Below are 16,351 nucleotides of genomic sequence, written 5' to 3'. Positions count from 1 at the left end.
CACTGCTGCAGCGCAGCCTTGCAGAGGTCAGGAGCCACTACTCTTGAATTTGCATTTTGTCCTGGCTGATAAAATGCTAAAAGTAAATGGAGAGATACTTTTGAGTGTGTTTGGCTCTTTGGAGTTACTCTGACTGCTGGGAAACCAGTGGCTCTGGAGAGTAAAAACACAGGCAAGGAAGATCTTAGGCCAAACACCTCAATTTTCAACCACAAAGTAAATCAGCACGTGAAGAGCAATCACGCTGCTTATCCATGAGCTGGGCTGCAGGAGCACATGGCTCCCTGTGGGACGGATGCTGAGCAGCAAGCGCAGTGTACGGTGAGCAGCTGAGGGCAGGGGCTAAGCAGAGAGGTGCAGGGCCCTCCCCAGCTCTGATCCAGCACAGCACTCCAGCATGTGCTCCAGCTGGAACTCATCCAGAATTCTCCATCCACAACTGAGCTCTGAACGGCTCGATGGCAGCTGAACCCAACAAATCAGACTCTTCCCAGTCATGTCAATGGGATTTGTGTCGGGCAAAACTCGAAGGTCTTGGTAGCAGCTGTGTGAGAATGATCAGAATATAAAATAGAAAAGCATATATGACACTAGCATTGTCTGTGGCTCCTCTTGCTAGCATCCTAACATTATGAGTGCAGTAATGCTTGGGACTTTGGTAGTTTCCAAGCACAATACCTCTTGGGAACTAATGATTTTATTTATGTGTTGCATGAAAGGGTTTGTATGTACATTTGCATGAGCACGACACACATGGAGAAATAAAAGATTAGGTAAAAGTTTTTCATCGGTATTTCAGACTGATAATTTTATACCTTGTAATCTGAAAAAGTTATGCAGTGTCTCTGTAGAAGGGTGGGAACAAGGCTCAAGGCACTTTTGAAATCCAAACCCATATTTTGATTTACAGCATAATTATTACAGGATTGCCAACAAAAACACTGAACACTAGGATTTTTGGTTCATATTCAATCTGCTACATCAGTTTTCACAAGCACTGAATAACTAAAAAGGCTACTCAAAGTGAATGGGTTGCCAGGTTTTCATACTTCTGAACAGTAGACCTTGAGTAAGAAGCTGGAATAGGGAATTAAAAGACTAGGTTAGGCCACTAGGTTTAAAAATTTTGATCAGTGGTTCTTAATATTTCCGGGGGAGAGAAAAAAAAAGGATATGCCCATACATTTCTTAAAAGCTTTTTTTTTCCCCCCTAGGACCAACCTAAAATCTACAAAATAACACCAGGCCTAACGATCAGGAAATCTGTGTCTCTTAGAGTGCAAAGCAACCAACCTGTCCATCTTCTGCCTTGTCCCAAAACCTCAATGTAAGTATATTCAGCTTTGCAATCCTAAGTGAGTTCTATGTAATGCCAAAACAAAGCACAAAAGCTTGAAACTGAAGTTGTCTTAAAGCCATCACCTATACAGAATTTGCTAAGTTATTCAAGTGTTTGCTATACACCAAAGCTTTTGAATATTGAGTGGAAAATTATCCAGTATATAAATTTTGGTGATCATCCTCAGCAGCACTTTTTATTGTAAAGAACTCTACCCTTTCAGTCATTCTCCATTGATAGGAGAGAACATGTAAATTTGGCATTTTGTGTTTCTGTAAAGAAGCTTGGATAAATATACTTTTATGGTCAGAAAAGAGTAAGGACAGTCTTATTAAAAATGAAATGTGAAATTTTATCCTGGGACTAGAGTGAACCACGCTGCTGATGTGCTTTTGATCCCCAAAATGCACATGTACATGTGTCCACTTCCATGTATGTACATGCTAAAATAAACAGCAGTAACATTCATTGAGAAATCCATACTTAATACAATGTTTAGTTTAGCTCAATAATGGGAAGAATATGTTAAACATCATTCTGAGCCTTAATGGAAAACTTTCTGACAACGAGACATTAGCTCATACTGTCCACAGTCATCTTATGCCTATGAGTATTGTTTGTTATCAAGTGTGACTTTTGGAAGAAAAAACGCTTCATTGCTTAACAAGTTGCATTGCAGTAGTGTCCTGCAGTCTGTTTTGGTTTCTAGAAAGCTAATTAATTAAAATAACCCACATGGTAAGAATTAATCATGTAAATCCCTTGGAGTTTCCAGACATCTTTTAAGGAGGATGAGCACCACATTCAGTAGCCTTTCTCGCTTGCGAAGGAATCGTATGTGATTTGTCTGAGATGAAAAACCAACAGAGTCACACAAACATGACTCCACAATGTGCCTCTAGAGCACCAGCCCTGGCAAAGACCCTGCTCTGGGAACCCCCTTGGTGGGTACTCACTGAGGAGCACTGAACTATGAACACAGTGGGGTGGACTGGTGCATTGTTTCGAGAATGAGATTGGCAGGATTTGACAATTTCAGATGGAGCTGTCCCTGGTAACTGTTTTAACCCAGCATCAGCTGCTGTGACCTGTCCTACATCAGGTGCTAGAAAAGTCTAAGAAGAAAAAAAAAGAAGGAAAAAAAAAAAAAAGAGAAAAAAAATGCTCAAGACTCTAGCCCATAAACTACTGACAGAGAATAAAACACTTCTCAGTTAGTATTTACATTCTCCCAGATCATCCATAAAGTTTTAGAGCCCATCCACTTAAGAAAAGTAATGAAAAAGAAAACATCCATCCAAGAATGGCAGTGGGCTTTGATAACTCAGATGTGAAGTTTCTGTAGCAGTTGATGAAAAGGCTGTATAACAACACTGCTCTGTTCATTAGTCATCTCTTCAAACCTTTCAATAAATATCTTCTGGTGTTACATAACAGAGGTCACTTTTTTTAAAGTATTGAGTTTTCAGTGTTTTAGAGTCCTTTTTTACAACAGGTGAAAGAGTAATGTAAGCTATTAAATATAGCTGCTAGACAGAAAAAAGCAACAGTTAAGCTGAGCATTACAAATTAGCACCCACTACTTTTCATGAGTGGCAAAACTGCTTTGAGAAAAACACTGTCCTTAACAATTCACAGATATCAAGGAACAGAGAATTAAGGGGAATACAAACTTATAAAGAGGCTGAAAGTTCTGGAAAAGATTGTTATTTCCATTTTTTATTTTAATCTGTTCCAGTGAATGGAGAAGAATTTCAGCAAAACATTCAGATCTGGATAGAAATATACCTCAGATGAAAAGGAAACAAAGCCCTCAATCTGTAGCAAGAATACAGAAAATTTTCAGACTTGAGCATCAGCTGGCAGCTAGACCTGAAAGGCATTTGGGTCAAATAGAAGTCCTGAGCTGCTACCAAAATCAACAGTCTAATTGTCTCAGCTGAAACTGGGGCTTAGCTGTTGGGTTTCCTGTAACTAAATCTTGCCACAAACAGCTCTGCTAAGTTTTTCTCCAATAATACAATAAAATACAGTGAAATTAAGATAAATACAAGAGACAATGAAGATGAGTGTGTAGTTCCCAATATAAGGAGGGGAGCAGACATTAGAGAAAACTTGTGAAGATTTCAAAACAGTTCTTGTCAGTTCTAAATGGTTGACATGACAGCTCTTTAAAAATAAACAATCAAACATCTGAAAGTAATTGCTAGACTAAGGGATTTATTTTATTTAAGCAATAAGGTATTTTAAAAATGTACTTAGAATGTCTAGCTTGCTTCAAATTGCTTTGGTTTTCTACACAGTGTCGTGGTAGTCACTACCCACCCAAAAGTGGTATTTTAATAATATTTTTAAATTGAAAAACAACAACTGAAATGAAGAAAGCAAAACTATTTAAAAAGGTTACGAGAATGCGCAGTTTGACTTTAAACACTTTTTAATCTGATCAGGAGGCCAAATGAAAAAAGAAAACTGTGTTGAATTCAGAGGCACTGAGTCAGGTGATAAAGTTATACAATTTTATGTGGATTTACTGAGATCGTATCTCAAAATCCAAAGCAAACCTAAGCGACTGAAAGTAATGTTTCACTTTATATAGTCTGATATTTTTTCTGTCTATCCTTTTTCCTGTTGAACTAGCTTTTATGCCTCTCAATGTATAAGCTTCTTGAACATAGGTATCTCCTCTGTCCACAGTTTCCTGCTCATTTTCTTGTGCTTTATGTGCCTCCATTCAATCCCTGCTTATCTGATAGTAAGGATTAGTTTACTGGTCTGACTTTTCCCTGTCTGACTTGGGGAGCTGGAAATACTGGATGACTTTTAGTGGAACCCAAACCTCAAATTACTCAAGTATTTATGGAAATGTTACCTTACATTTCCAGGACCATTTATTTTAAATAGGAGTCAGTTGCTGGACTCCTTCACTCACTCATGAAAACCTAGCTTCAGACTCCTCACAGCAGCTCTGGATGGGAGGAAATTAAAGGAGAATTACAAAAGAAAAATCTTTTCCAAACATAGCAGTGTTATTCAATAGCTTAGAAATTTACTTTTCCTGTTGGTGAATGTGGTTTCTTTAACTAATCCAAGCATTACTGTGAATAAACCCAATGGTTGCTTTTGTCTGTGTTTTGCAGAAGTGGGGCTTGTTTAGGGCTTTAGTAGCGATAATTGACACAAAAATCTCCAGTACAGAAGAACACATAAAAAGAACAGGATGAATTTGCCTCCACAAATCATTAGAATTGGAGATATTGTATAGATACCTCCTGCTTGCTGTTAGTAACCATGATGACAAGTTTATGATCCCAGGCTGTGCAGAGCAGAGATCCGAGGAACCTGCTGCTCATTAAATTCTCTGCTTCCGAGCTCCCCTACTCCCCAGACCAACTCACATGAAAAGAACTTGAAGCCAGTAGGCAGCAGATTTTTATTCTGATAACAGGAAGTTTGTGGAAGACTGGAACAATGTGCCTCTCTGATTTGGGAAGCAGTTATACCAAACAATAAATCTTCTTATGGGTTTTGCATTATGCATAAATCCTCCTGTTTATATGCTAAAGCATATGGTTTATTAACAGCTAGCTCATTAACAGTAACATACAGAGCATACAGCTGCCATCACCACTTTGCAAATGCTTTCCACACATTTTCCATAGCTTTCACATTCAGGGAAAAGTAACACTAAGTGAAAAGTCTTCTTTCAAAAGCCTCATTACCATAATGTATCAATGAAATGGTTCCTTGTGAACTCAGTTTCTTTTGGAAACACCAATGTATTTTCTATACAGAAGTCTCTCAGGAAATGTCATTTTTTAAGACAGTTTTCTAGACCCTAAAGAGTTCAGACACAACTCTATTAATGCCTTTGCCTTGTAAAGTTCAATGAATGCTACCACAGTGTGAAATGAAATTTGAAATACAGTCAGAATAATTGCCCGTCTAATACTAAGAGGTCAGCTAAAACATTTGTTATATAATTCAATCTTGTATTTCAATTCAAAGGAGTTTTATGTAGCTGTCTGGTTTATTTAAATAACTGATTAAGGCTGTCCTGTTTTAATTGGCAAAGTCACGCAAACAGCAACAAATATTACAGTTCACAGTAGTCTTCCATAGGAACAATTTCACAATCAGTGAATGGTTGAGGTTTAAAGACACCTCTGGAAGTCACATTGTCAAACACCCCTGCTCAAACAGGGACACCTAGACTGGTTTTCCAGGACCATGTCCAGAAAGTTCTTGAATTATTTCCAACAATGAGACTCCACAACCTCCCTAGCAACCAATGCCAGTGTTCAGTCACCCTCAGTTTTCATAACTTCTACTTTATATGTCTGAAATCTCCTCTGCACTTGTTCTCTGCAACAGTCTAGCTGCTTATTTACAAGAGTGGATGAATGTTGAAGCACAAGGCTGGAATCAGGGATATTTCATTTAAAAAGGTGATGCAGTTCTTTACTGAATGTATTTTTGGACCATTTAGTCAGTAGTCACTTGTATATTCCTGTGTTAATAGAAGATGGTGTAAATGGAGTCAGTTGTGTAGCAGCGAGGATTTGGGACACAACTTGGGAATGTGAGCTATGCCAGCTGATGGAAAAGCTAAGACTTTCTATAGAATATTTCCTTTGGGTGCAAACAGTGTATTTCATGCTCCTTTGCTTGCATTACAGCTATTTTTAAGGAATCCATAGAATGGTGACTAAGTATTTTGAATGTGCAAAAGGTCTGGTATGTGCTCAGGTCCCCCCTCCTATGCAGTGTTTGTGAAGCTGTCCCTTGATAAATGACAAACTGAAAAGATGAAGCAGAAAAGGCAACAGCATGGAGCCTCTGCTGACAGTGTAAATAGAAATTTGAGTTTAGCGGACAAAGTTCACAGTTTGCAGTGAAAGGTCATAAGGATTTCAAGCATTTTTGGTATTTTGTCTCTGCTGTCTGCTCAATATCAAGCAAATAAAAAAATCCCTGATAGACAGCTTCCAATTCTGTATACTTGGCATCCCTGCTCAGCCTGAAGGAACACGGGAAGCTCTTTCTTTGGCATTCTACAATTATTTCAGGACACGCCATCCTAACAAAGCTTTAACACTTACTCAGTCCCAACTTTTGATGTGATGTTTGGTAAGCTGAAAGGCTCACCCAGCTCAGCTAAGTCCCGTGGCCTGCAGTTTCTCTGCTAAAAATTTAGCGTGACGAGGAAGAGTTATACGTTAACTCTCAAGAGGATATGTTTGCTTTTCCCCAACCATTGCAAAGTCACACTAAAACACATCAAATACTTTTATGGGAAATCTACAATCTGCAGTTGAACCAAATCAGACTTGGAGAAGTCTGACTTTTTATTACTATATTATCATTTTTGCCTGCAGTCAGTTCATTGCCTCTTCTGGATATTATTAACATCTCCTTTAGGAAAGGTTTAGCTCTGGCACTGTGAAACCTGTGAAACACTGGCAATGCCATTTTTATTTCCCAAACTCAATTAAATATATACCGAGTGGAAATGGTTTTCCTGGAGGTATGTAACCTCAGAAATCTAAAGAAGAGTTATATTACTTATGTACCTCAGATGTGACTGCAACCATGCTTTTTGTGAAATCACTACTTGTTGTATTCAGAACTGCACAGTGGAAATGAAAAGAAAAAAATCTTTTGTATTAATCTTGTCTTTGGGTGCATCTCTCCTGGACTCGGAGTATTCAAAGGTATCTTAGGAGTGTGATTAGGATTAAATAGTAAAAATAGGACAGTGGATGGAGTCAGGTGTTGGCTGAATTTTTTGCAAAGTGTACCCTTTTAATCTTCCAAGTAAGCTTTTTCTTTGTGTTCCCAACATCACAACCTCTGGCATATCTCAGCATGATCATACATAAGGAGATTGTTGTGCACACTGTGAGTGCCAAACACTCAAGCCCACCTTGTGTCTACAGGTGCTGAACATGCCTGCTGGGTTTTCCCTGTTCCTCCCACAGACATACCTGACAATGTCACAAGGGATCTATTTCCAATCTCAGATGCTTGCATACTTTGAACTCCTTGTCCTTCAGGCTTGGGCAGAATACCCATTCCAGTTGCTGTGTAACTGATTCCTTCATATCCTTCTTGAGGCACATATTTTTGTACCTTGGGATACCAATTGCTTTACTGTACCTAAAACCTGATGACCATGACCTTTGTACCTGGTTTAGAAGTTTAGTTACCCGCGTGGGTAACAGTGATTGTGAAGAGCTGAAGATTTAAGGTCTCACCAGAGAGTCCTTGTTTTATTTCCCTCTCCTTTTAATTTCCTCTCCCCCCTCACTTTTTACGTAGATATGGATGATTTTTCTCTGAGATTCATTCAGTAGTGCTGAGTGGAGCAGAAAAGATGCCTAAATGTAGATGTTACCTCTTCCTACCATGGTCAGATGTTGAATACAAACACCATTTCACATTGTGATTAAACTCAGCCAGGAATGGATATGACCCTAAATGGGAGTTACAATGTATAGGAACTGCAGACACACTCAAACTTTGTTCCCTTTATTCCCTAAATATAGAATGGTTAAGATCAAAGGGCTGATGCTTACCATTTTCTACTCACCAGCAGAAAAATCTGCAGATTTTGCTGTGCTCAGCACAGAGCACATTCTAACATGATCCACTTCCATGATAGCTAGAAAACAAAGCCTTTTAACAAATCAGAGTCTAAAAAGTTAAACACAGTCTAAAAGACAGGAAGCCAGAAACTACTAAAAGGAAAGGTATTTGTTAATGCTTAGTTTATATAATATTTGCCCTGGCCAATACAAGGAATCCACTGCTTGTAATGAGCTCTCTGTAGGTGATCAAACACCTGAAAGAAAGGCCAGCTCTCCTCATTCAAAGGCACAGGAAAACACTGTGTCTTAAAATACGATTTTACCTTTACCGGAAAAAAACATCTTTGATTTATTACAACACTGAAGGCGGTGTAACTCAGCCGTGCGCCAGCCAACACGGCCCACAGCAGCTATGTGAGCGTGGTTTTACTATTTTGCTCTTGTTCTTTGAAAGGCAGGAGTGTTAGAGCCGTGTCTGTGCTGAGCGGATGGCTCACGCCACCTGCAGGGCAGCTCCAGTGCCGAGACGTGTCTGCTCCCGAACCTCCCGGGAAAACCCAGTGCAGTTTCCATCCTGATGGAAAATTGCTCCAACTGACATTTGAAATTACTGTAACACCTGTCGCTATTTAAATACATGTGCATCGATAAGAAATATTTGATCTTCAGATGCTACACCATTTGGCATTTGGTGTGCTTGATTTTATAAATATACTTTATAAATATTAAAACCCCATTTTTTATCATGGTTACAAATAAGTTTACAAAGACATCTGACTCTCCTTTGTTATTGCCAAGAATTGGGTATAGTTACTGTATCTGGAATTAGAAAAATTATATAAATTGTATTTTAAATGCCAAGCCCATTCTATCCACTAAAGCCTGCAGTAGGAAATCTAATAAAACCCAAAGCTTACAAAGCTGCAATTGCTCATAAGAGCTGCCCTGAACTGCCCTATGCAGTGTTTGCATTAAGCCAAGATGAATCCCAGAGTGCAGCTTTGGTGCTAAAGAGGAAAATGTCTTGGATTATAGCTGTAGATATAGTACCCTTTCCTTAGGAACAACACTTAATTCCTTTACAGAACTGTGCAAGTACCAGCCTTCCCACTGCTTTCAGAGGCTCCCTTCCATCACCCATTTCAGCTCTCTTCTCGCTCATTAGCACTACCTAGTCCTTAAGTCATAACAGGTCACCTCCAAAAGCAGGTCACAGCCTGAGCCACTGAGCTTGAAGGTGGAGCCACTGATGGTGGTAGGAGTTGTTCCCCCAGGCCCCCAGAACAGAGGATTAATCCTCTGGGACAGCATCTCCAGGCTGGCTTGCTTTGCCCACCCTGGGAGAGGGTGGAGGAGAAGGAACCAGAAACTGAATAGGTGAAAACACAAGGACTGCAGCATCCCTTCCCCAGCCAGCCAGAGCACTGGAAGCCTGTGGCAGGAGGCCAGTGCATGCCCAAGTCATGGCCTTCCCGTGCATGTTACCTAAATTATGCTCTGCTTTGTCTTGTCTTCCTTCAGCAAACTGGGCTGTTTACAGCATGACAAGGACTTCCATGATTAAAACAAAAAATTACTCCAGACTGTATTACACTCTTTTCTCTTTTTCATGTACTCATCTGCAGCAGGTCAGTGTGATTTTTGGTCAGTGCTTCTTTACCCTCTTTACCTCCTACTCCCCAAGACTTCTGCAGTTTCAGTGTATGCCATATTGGAAAGCTGGCAGTAACGAGGGCTCCCCTCCTGTTTGTCAGGAGATTAATTAGCTACAAACATGAAGCACTGGTTCTGTTCAGTCATGTTATCCCAATTTTCCACATGAACAATGCCATTGATGCAGTGGAGGATTCTTTTAAATTACACTACCCAGAGATGAGCATCAGGGCCTAAACTTTACACTTCTCTCACAAGGTGTAGAGTTGTTGTAAAGTTTCCTTGCAGTAAGACCTGTCATCTTCTTGACAAATGTCTTTTCAGGAAACAACTCTTTTGCATCTCACAGCCCTGAAGAGAACCTGAAGAAATGTGTCTGCTCATCAAGACTGACTTGTGGTCTCTGTGTGGCTTTATTTGAAGTCAGAGGCTCAGAGACACCTTTAAACAGTCAACTGCAGGGACTGGAAACTCTGGGAAGCAATGCAGTGCATAAAAGAGCTTACTGTCACTTACTGCACACTTACAGTAAATTAATTTGGAAAAGTGTAAGCCAGTATTTCCTTCGTTTTCCTGAGGCAGCACGTTCTCATAGGAGATGGGAACAGTATTTCACAATTATCATTTTCTAACCAACTCCCCTCCAGCACTGTAGAAAGAGAGAATATCTGAAGAGAATTGTAAATATTCAGCATGTGCCTGTTTCACCATTCTGAATCAGAGTATCAGCCTCACATTCAGAGAGAACAACTGTGGGAGGGTGTGTTTTATCTGCAGTAAAAAGCATTGGCTTTTCTGCATACTAACACTTCAACTCACAGTGTGCATCCTTTGGAAGCAGAGTGCTGAACAAGGTCATAGAAATGCATTTTAAAATTTGGAAACATTCAAATTGGGTTTTTCTTGAGAAACATCTATGTTAAAATTACATCTGCACCATTGCACTTCTTTGCAAAACAATTCAATTTAGAATTATTACTTTTAGTCAGTGAGGCATCATCACCAAGAGTGAACAAGGCTGAATTATGAGTAAGTTTAAAGCATCTTAGTAATGAGTTTAATATATTTGGAAGCCCTGGATCCTCCCATGCTTTTTTTGCACTAATTTTCTGTGCTTGGACAAAGATCAAACGTAGTTGTGTAGCCAGCACACAATATGCCTGATCACTTTGTTTAAATTATAAAAAAGGCTAACATCTAACTTGTCCATGTCATGTTATTTGGCAAAATAATGATGTAATTAAATGGGGTTAAGTACCAAAAACATATGTATCCATTTACATTTAAACTTTTTTCCTCCCCATTTACAAAATAATGCTTTTGTTAGAGAATAAAATTCAATGAGCTTCACATGTAACTGGTGGAATTCTGCAACTCAATTATTTCTTCATCACAATGGGAAGAGAAATTTCAAGACACAAATAATGTAGCAGATTTATAGACCTGATTGCAGCACTGACACTTGGCCCACAGAGCTCCCAAGCAGGCCAACAAGGAGTAACCTTTTCCACAGGTATAAAGTTGGGTTTGCTGGTGGCATCAGCTAACCCATGGTAAAGGATATGAGGAGAACATTTACAGCCCTACTTCCCACTAAACTAAAAAATCTTTGAAGTATGATATGTTAATTTCGTGAGTGTTTAAAAAAAACTTCTGCAGGAAATGGGATCCACATGAATGTTTTCTTGGGAGTTCTTTGTAAAACAATAGTCAAATTTGAACATAAGTATGTATTTTTAATGTGATAGGTCTACATTACAGGTTCTTTCCTCAATCTCTTACTGCCTGTAGGTCTGTACATCAACAGAGACATCCAAAGTCTGCTTTCATTTAATTAAATGGGATCTTTGTCGCCAGTTGAAAAAAAAAATCAGATATATGAAATAATGTCTGTTCTCATGACATTTCCAGCCCAGTTTCCAGGAAGACTTTGGGATAGTTTTGAATAGATTAAAAGAATGATAAGAAAAACATTTCCTTAAAAGAAAATAATTAAAGGAAAGCAACACTCCCACTTATCTTCCAACTCTTCCATCTTTGGAAAATTTCCTTTTAGCTCAGAGGGGCTAGCCCAGTGAAGCTGGTCACATCCCATTACATGTCATAACTAGCAAGATAAGTTGCAGTAAAATGGACTCAGGAATAATCACTGTTGTCCACTTCAAACCAGATACATTTAACCACTCTGATAATTTCTACAGCAGAATATCAACATCAATAAATTAGGCACATACAAAAGTTAGGACTCAGTGATATTAGTTTTTCTGCTTGTAAGTGGGAGTTACCTCCACTGTAGTCAAAATGCTTCTAGAACTGAGAACAGAATCTGGGCCAGTAGTGGATACCTGTTTATTTAGCTGCACAATAGCTGGCCAGGGTTTGGGTATTTTTAAGTTAATACAAACCAGAGTGATTCTAATTTTACTGCCTGAAAACGGTAATTTCATAGATCTAAACTGACATTTGTTCCTTGCCAAAATATTTTGCACTGGCACTTTCTGTTGGAAAGACCATTTTTTTTTCTACTGCCAAGAACTGAGTAAAAGTCAGCCAAATTATTCAATTCTTAATTGTGCAAAATTCTCATTGTAGTTTTGCTTGATTAGGAAAACCAGGCTACAGTCTACTGCATGGATAACTGTCTGGATATGTATAAATTGAGATTAATTTTAAAATAATTAACAGTTAGCAAATGTTATACAGGTTACAGTTCTCATTTAAATTAATGGGGATATCTATGCATGTCAAACTGCCTGTCTGTCCAGCTCCTGAATTTCACAAGCTTCTAGTGTTGCTAATTGTTACACTGAAGTAATTAATTGAATTACTTGAGAAAAATCTATTCCAGATCGTGTAGTGGCCTGAGTTATTGAACTCTAGGAAATACACTTTTTACTTTACAAAATAGATATTCACCAGTATAATCAATGCACAGGAACTGGTGGGACTCAACTTTCTCAAATTTATATTCTCTACTGCATGTAATTTTCCATCATGCCTGTTCAGATTTCTGCATTTTATCTGTGTCACAGTTCCTCCCAAAGAGAATTACTAGACCTTCATAGTCAGGAGGTTTCATAAAGTATTAAACTTCAGCAATCATTTTTTGCCTGAGGCAGACAAAGGAAAACTAGCCAGGAAATTCTTCAACAATATTGCGTTAATAATTTTGCATTTCCAAATGAAAAATAAGTAGGTTTGTCTTCTTTTCCATAACAGTTATCGCTGGGCTATGAATGCCACAGCAGTGTTGTATGGACACAAAACACCAATGACTGCAAGTGCAGGAAAACAAAAATCTCTCCCCTTCCTCTGGATAACTTGTCATGGCTTAGTCCTCTGAACACAAGTTCACTTCAGGTGTCACATTTAATCAAGATGAGGACTTCATTCCAAGCCAAGACATAATAGCATGTAATCTTTATTACAATACCCCAAAAAAGTACATAATTTTGAATAGACCACTATTAAGAGACTAATTTGGGAAATAAATATTAAGCACAAGAATGGATAAAACAAGATATAGCTCTTATCATAGAGAGAAGAGAGAGCAGTAAGAAGGAAATCAGGAAGAGAAGAAGCAGGAGTAGAATTTAACAGCAGTTCTCAAAGGTGATTTATGAGATTTGGACATGTATTAGGAGACAATCCAATCTAGAACCTGAATAGGCAAAAACCCCAAGACTGACAAAAAATTAAATATACCAAGGTGAGGTTTTTTTCAATTTCTTAGTGATTTTGATTACTGGTACTGCCTTTTAGTTGGAAAGAAGAGGAGTCTGATAATTTATTTCTATGGATACTATTCAAAACTAATCCCTTTAAAGGCAAGGACATTGTCGTGTGGCAGCAGATTGTACATTCTGCCCTCTATCTCTGAAGAGATGAAAACTCTTTGTAAATTTGCCTTAATTCCCTTCTCTGCATGTTACTTCAAACAGCTGTAATGAGAACAGTATCTAATGAAAGAGCAAACATGGATGCCATATACTCCCAGAGATTGTAAAATCTTTTAGATTTTTGTCCAGTACAATCACTGCTGATTTATTATTAAAGATTAAATCAGTGACAATGGAAGAAATTGGATTACCTCTCAGTTCCAAGCAGAGAGCTGTTAAATCTCTGGTATCTCAGTTAATTCCTTCACACATTCCCCTCCATTCCAGACCCAGCTCTCCTCCAGGTGTTTCTTCCTTTGCCTGCCATGAAGCTGCTGTGCTCTGGGGTTCCCTCAGTGTGAAACAGTTATGTCACCACAAGCTACTCTTACAGATGCAGAAATACCAGCAGACCTCACTGGGGGTCTTGATTTCTTTCTTTGAATTCCTACTGATTGTTTCATTTGTGTGCATACACCCAGCTGTGCATGCTTGGGCTGTCCCAGCACTCTCCCAGCACCTTGCTCAGGGCTGCTGGTTTTGCTGCTTCTCAGCTACGAGTACCTTGTCCTTTAGTGTTGCTGTAGCATCAAAGTGCTCCTGCTCTAAACACAGCCCAAATTGCACCCCACATCCAGTGCTGGTGCTTGTCCTAGTGTCTCACAAAGCTGCAAACACACCTTTGAAAACACTGGCCCCTGGGTGACTTTACTAATACAAATTGTGAGTGCAGTCCTCTAAGGAGCTCCTTCCTGCAGGATCTAATCAGCCTTACTATATAATTTATTGAGAAATTTTCAGCGATTTTCAGACAATACTGTTCAAACCTAAGGAAAGACCCTCTCACACTGATCCTGTGGGCTGTAACTATATACTCCAGAATATCTCTTACATTAGCATAGTTAAACCTTCCACAAAGCAGATCAGAAGTATTTCTGTCAAGAACACACGATTTCTGCTAACATTTGAAAATCTGAGCATGTTTTTTGACCAAAGGCAAAATTAACTTGGAATTAATGAAGGTGCCCCCTTCTCAGAGTCAAACAAAACACACAAGTGAAAATAATTTTAAGCACTGATAGCCATCCTGCTGTATGAAACATAAGTCAATTTTGCTTGCTAGAGAAATACCAGCCTATCGGATTTATTTTTTAATTTGGTTGAGCCACGACTTGTAGGTAGCCATAAACTTTTGGTTCTGATGTTCAGCAATGAAAATCTGGTGGGCAAAGTTTGCAGGGAAGGATATGACATAATTTAAGTGCATTGTTTTTTCTAATGCCAGATTTTATGGAATTAGTCATTGTTGTTCTAACTGCATCATCCTGGGAATATCTAGCACATGCCTTAACTACGCCTTTGCACAGATACAAGAATAATTTTTGCAAATGCTTATCTGCTTTTAAAAAGTCTAGATTTTGAAACAAAAAAAGGAGGATGGGGCAGGGAACGAAGGCCTTAGCTATTGACAGCACAGATACGGAACCTTTCAGACCCCAATCCAAGAGGGGATGTTTGCATCTTGCTCCATAATGGAGTCCACATGCCTGAATTAGATGCCGGTACTCCGTGCATGTGTGTAAGTGGAAGTAAGTGCCTCGGAGGGGAATTCACAAAAGCCACTGTTTGGGGAGTTGCCCAAGCCAGCCAAATAGAGAAGGCTGAAGATTGCAGTTCATCCCAAATCCCAGCTCTCTCCTGGGTTTAAGTGCCTTCTGGTGAATGAAGTACACAGGCACAAGTCCCTCCACTCTTGACTCATAGCTCACAATCCTCTTTTGAAAGGAGGTGCCAAATTTTTCCAAACTCCAGGCAACCATCCGCAGCTCAAGCACAGTCTTACTTGGGCTGAGAAACATGGGTCTCATTCTTCCTTCAGCAAAAGGCACTTCTGAGGTTTGCATTCCCTCCCTCCTAGGCATGCCTGAGCCAGCAGGCTACAGGCATCAGCTCCCAAGAGGTGGGTAAGAGCTAGCATGGGTCTCAGCAGACCCAAGAAGCCATAGGGAGTAGGGGAAAGCAACAAGAGATTTTGTCTGAAAACAGGGAAGTGTCCACAGGTAAAGTAAGCCACAAGTCCACACCCAGCACTAGGAAAGGCTTGTGCACTGGGACCAAGGTGCCTTTGAGGAGGATTTCAGTAGTCTAACAGCTCAGACATCAGCTTATCAGGCCCTGATCGGGGGCTTGGATTTCAGTTGTGGATTGAAGTGCTTTAATTTCCCCTGCCAATCCTATACTGTCCTGTGCTCCCAGCCCTAGCTGTACCCCGTAGTGCTGCAGGAAGCTGAGGAGAGGCTGGTATCCACCTTTGATCCAGTTGAGCATCTGGGTAGCTGCACATTTGTTAGCCTATCCCTTCATCCTGGCTGCAGCATGGATGAAACGCAAGTGCTGGCTCCCACTGCAGATATTTTATAACTATTAGTCCCCAGAGCTGAGCACTGACCAGCTTTCCTGCCTGTGCATTTGCTAGTCTCAGTCATCATGGGTCCAAATGGCCTCTCTGAACATTTCAGACTGTTTTCCTTGAGTAGAGTTAAGAGACTTAAGTGAGTGACTGATAGTATTTGCTCCTCAGGGCTTGGCTTTGCTTTCCTTTGGCCTCAGTTGGGTTGTTCCAAGGTGACAGATGTGGTAATTTCAAGTTCTTTAAACTATAGCACATTGGATTGCATATAGGAAATTAATTCCATCTCATGACATTTTTGGAATTCAAATGACTGTATATTTTCATGCATCCAGGATAACTGTGTGTGAGTGGGATGGGGATGGGGGGTCTTTTGTGTGTGTGTGTGTGTTTGTGTTTGTGTGTGTGTTTGTGTGTGTGTGTGTGTGTGTTTGTGTGTGTGTGTGTGTGTGTTTGTGTGTGTGTGTTTGTGTGTGTGTGT

At 39.6% G+C, this 16,351-nt stretch overlaps 1 protein-coding gene across 2 annotated transcripts in view; it reads left to right on the top strand.

Moving 5' to 3' along the window:
- Positions 1-16,351, top strand: part of COL8A1 (collagen type VIII alpha 1 chain) — an 87,904-nt gene that overhangs the window by 54,051 nt on the left and 17,502 nt on the right. For both annotated transcript variants that reach the window (XM_015645538.3, XM_015645519.3), the window contains one exon: positions 1,215-1,327. The gene's annotated coding sequence lies outside the window, so the exon portion shown is untranslated. The remainder of the gene's footprint in view (positions 1-1,214; positions 1,328-16,351) is intronic.

Source organism: Parus major, chromosome 1, assembly GCF_001522545.3.
Source record: "Parus major isolate Abel chromosome 1, Parus_major1.1, whole genome shotgun sequence".
In the NCBI taxonomy this organism is placed as follows: Eukaryota; Metazoa; Chordata; class Aves; order Passeriformes; family Paridae; genus Parus; species Parus major.
Note: the sequence above shows the minus strand (reverse complement) of the source record. Positions and strands in the feature narration are given on the sequence as shown.